This window comes from Setaria italica, chromosome I (genome assembly GCF_000263155.2).
Source record: "Setaria italica strain Yugu1 chromosome I, Setaria_italica_v2.0, whole genome shotgun sequence".
Taxonomy (NCBI): domain Eukaryota; kingdom Viridiplantae; phylum Streptophyta; class Magnoliopsida; order Poales; family Poaceae; genus Setaria; species Setaria italica.
In genome coordinates this window covers 24,316,531-24,320,944 of record NC_028450.1, presented here as the reverse complement: position 1 = coordinate 24,320,944, position 4,414 = coordinate 24,316,531, and the positions used below count along the sequence as shown (strand labels likewise).

Sequence of the window (4,414 nt, the reverse complement as noted above, 5' to 3'; positions counted from 1 at the left end):
TCTGCGTTGCGATCTCGCGTACCCGTCTGTCCGAACGAGCATCAAGTTTCTGAATCTGGAGTGCATACGAAAAGGCAACATCTGTTAAAGCGGTGATTATTCAAGAGAACCAACATACTCCGTACGTCCATGCTATCTAATTTGGTAAGGCGATAGGATAAAAGTTGTGCATTCCTCAAAAAAAAAAGGATAAAAGTTGTGCACACAGCCACACAGGGCAGTAAACCCCATACTAACCAAATTAAAGGATATCTTGCTACAACTACAACAGTATAATACCCCCAGCAAGAGCATCAAATCAGTCACTCTCGAATTAAACACCCTCCGTTACTTTGTCATCGACATTTGACTAAAGTTACGTAAATATTATTTCTTTTTGTTGAGGCTCGTTTTATCTATTATAAAGGTATTTTAAGCATGATTTATATTTTTTATATTTGTATTAAATTTTAAATAAAAAAGAATGATCAAATATCATGACTAAAAGTCAACGGTAACAAATATTTATTTTCTAAATAATGAGAGTATAAACTTGGGAACGCAAGGCCCTTGCATTGCAGCCTTCCCTGAACACGTACACTTCCATCATACGATAGAGTGCTTGCTACACATTCGACGCTGCATCTTCCTCGTGATCACCAGTCGTCTCCATCTTGATGCCGGGGTGGTGCCGGAGCGACGGCGGGTAGAACCGCTTGGCTCCGGTGGTGTCCAGCATCCTCTGGCTCAGCGGCGGGCTCCCCTTCTTTGGCGTTGTATAGCGCGTAGGACTGCCAGGTCAAGACCTCCGGGGCGAGGCCGGCGATCATCGGCACCGGCCGGTACAGCGACGGCCATGTCACGTACCACGGTACCAGTCCCCTCTTCGGATGCCGTTCAACGCTGCCTTGCACAGTTTCTGGACACGGGCCACTGGGAACACCCCGATCTGCACCTGCAAACGAATTGGATGATTTTCATTTGCTCCCTGAAACAGTTTTCAGGTTCATAGATAACAATCCCTGACGTCGGATAAGCTATTTGTACTTGACATAAAAAAAACTCACACTGAATCTTGCTTTGTTGCAACTTACATCTCTGGCCTCCTCGTCAACGGCGACCTCGCCGTCTCTCTGGATCGCCTTGCCCTTGGTCATCTCGGACTCCACGAACCCGGCGGTAAGTGTGGTCACGCCAACCTCCGAGCCAAGCTCCGATCTCAGCGTCTCGTAGAACCTGAGCTGTGCTGCCTTGGTGGCCTGTTTGTAAAGGTAAATTTTATATTCAGAAGGCATTAGGGGATGATTGATCGACTGAGAGAATTAAACTTCTTTCAGGCGACGTTTCGTTGCTCACATTGTACAAGCTCAACCTAGATGTAGGCGCCGTCGCTGCTATTGAGGAAGACACGATGAGCTTTCCTTTGCTGGCCTTGAGGTGTGGCAGGGCGTAGTAGGTTGGGTAGACAGAGCCCCAGAAATTCACGTCCTGGCGGACGCATGTCAAAACATCAATTTGTAACAATTTGTAAATGCTACATCTGTGCATCAAGCCATCAACAGAGTACTCAGATTGGTTTACCATCATTTTGGTGGACGCGGTTATGTTGGTGATTTCGTCGAAGAAGCAGATGGACCAGGCCCCGGCATTGGCAACTAGATGGTTCACTGAACCACATGGAGTGACGGTTCACTGAGCATGTTACAGTCGCCGCTGAAGCAGAGGTTGGATAAAAATATAGACAGGATGGCGTACATTTGCCGAAGTAAGCGACGGTTTCCTCGACGGCGCGCCTCGATTGCTCGGGGTCGGAGACGTCGCCCGGAACGACAAGGACGTCCGGCGCGCCGCGTTCCCGGGCGGCCGGCGACGCCTTCCAGCGCGTGCTTCCTCCGGGCTACCAGCGAAAGGCACGTCCCTTTCTTCGCGTACTGGTAAGCAAGCTCCTGCACATTATGTAAAAATAGGAGAAATGCTATATATTTGTCGATAGGAGTTTAATACGAATACGACATAAAAAATTAAAATTTCATATTCTTAATTTCTGGCTGTGAAGCAGCAGTTGGTGGAAGTGGCATCATACGATGAAACGTGAACTGTCAATTACGTAATCAGTCTAGATGTGGGCTGGAATCTTGTGCACTACTCTTGTGCTAGTTCCGTGATTGGACGTCGCACCTGTTCATGTATGGAATCATGGAGACTCTAGAGTAGTACACACTGTCGAGGCCAGCTTGTTGTCATAACACCAAACCATGTTTTCGAGAGCCATTAAACAACACATACGTACGCGCACTGTAAGCAGTTACGATGCACCACTTGAGCATGGAAATTTAATACAAATGGCTGCTAGTTTTCCATTATATCAACCGAGAGTTGGAGACAAACGTTTAACTCGCTTTTTTCTAAATGGTTTCATATATAAGCCATTTTAACTCTTGATTTTTGTAGTATTATGAACAACGAAGAATTGAATCATTTAAATTCTAAAGTTACAGTATTCTAATGGGAGGGATCGAGTACTGCTAGGAGCACATATTGTGGTAGGACAAGAAAAATGTCAAATTTTAGCCACACAAATATAATCATTTAACTGCGAGCACGGATGTCCATCGAACAAATCACGCCGCGATCAGTGATGTGATTATATGTTCCGTGCACGACCAACGAGCACTACGGAAAGCTAAAATTGCCGAGTGTATTTTTTTTGCCGAGTGTTTTTTTTCGAGCACTCGGCAAACAAGCTCTTCGCCGAGTGCCAACCCAAAAATACTCGGCAAAAAAATATACTCGACAATTCGGGACTTTGCCGAGTATCAAATAAAAAACACTCGGCAAACTACCCTCTTTGCCGAGTGTCAAAGAAAACACTCGGCAAAGAGGGTAGTTTGCTGAGTGTCAAAAAAGACACTCGACAAAGAGGGGGTTTGCCGAGTGTTTTTTTTGACACTCGGTAAAAAAAAATCTCTTTTCACCATGAAATTTTTTCTACTCCCCACATACAACATGTGGTACTCCATGTTAAAATTTGGTATATTTTTGGATTTATTTGCTATATTTATTTAATTAATTGCATTTCAACAAAATTTTTGGTATAAGTCAAATTTGAACTGCAAGTGATTCAAATTATGGAACAAAATGAGTAGAAAAATGATATTCATGTTATTTGGCCCAATTTGAGACCTGACCCATGAAATGAAAAGAAATTTCGAACATCTTGTTCAGGAAACACGACCATGAACGTGTGGCAGTAGTATTTTTAAATTGTAACAAAAACAAGCAAAGTCTGAAAATCATGAGATTTGTCATGATGTGATGATATAATATGTGGAGGCTGTGGAAAAAATTGAGAAGGTTTTGCACATTTCATCATGTACAATGATTACAAACCGAAGCATCTCAGAAGAAGAATAGTAACTTTGAGAGGATTCGATAAGATTTAGAGTTGAAGTGACGGTCGAGTTTGGTTTGACTACAAAACTTTTTGTATAGTCAATATAGAACATATATTGGTTCGTGTGAAAATTTGGTATTTTTTTGAAACTGTTGGATATTTTTAAATTTTTTTTTAAAAAAACTTTGCCGAGTGTCCTACGTGGGACACTCGGCAAAGAAAACCCTTTACCGAGTGTCCAAGTAGGACACTCGGCAAAGGGCCAAACCCACCCGCGCCGCATAGCAATTAAGAACCCCCCACCCGTCCTCCGGCCCGCACCAGCCACCCCCACACCCTCCCTCCGCGCGCACCCCCGGCCGACACCCCCCCTCCCCCACCTTCCTCTCCCGCCGCCGGCTAGCCGTCGCCGCCCCTTCCCTCCCTCCCTCCCTCTCCCTCTCCCTCTCCTACCGGCGCCCCTCCCACTCCTCTCCCCTCCTCCCTCCCTCGCGTGGCCGCCCCGCCCCTCTCCCCAGATCCGGCCGGATCCGGCGGGGAATCCGCCCCTCCTCCCCGGATCCGGCGGGGACTCGCGTCGGGGGCCTCGGATCCGGCGGGGACTCGCGTCGGGGGCCCCGGATCCGGCGGGCGTGGATGGTGGCGGCGGGCGTGGATGGTGGCCGGCGGCGGCGGCGTGGATGGTGGCGACGTGCTGGTGGTGCGGCCGATGGTGTCGGCGTACCTCCTCTGGATCCGGCGCCGCCGCCTCCCCCGGTTCCGGCGCCGCCGCCTCCCCCCTCCAGAGCGGCGCCCGGGGCGTCACCGCCGCGGGTGGGGGCGGGGGCGGCGGCCCCCGCCGCGGGTCCGGGCGGGATGGGGGGCGGGGGGGGGGGTTGGGGGGGGGGTGGGGGTGCTCATTCGTCTCTGCTCCGTGCCTTCCCCTCCCGGCTGGCGGTGGTGGTTGTGGAAGAGCTGGAGTGTGATGGGCTGCGGTGTAGGACAGCATCGGCTGGTATATATTCGTTATTGGCTGGTAGGTGGAAAATGTGTTTTTTCCTT

At 48.8% G+C, this 4,414-nt stretch overlaps 1 pseudogene; it reads right to left on the bottom strand.

Annotated features, from left to right (window-relative positions):
* Positions 1–604: 604 nt before the first annotated feature.
* The window catches only part of LOC101780045, a 4,344-nt pseudogene continuing 534 nt past the window's right edge, over positions 605–4,414 (bottom strand).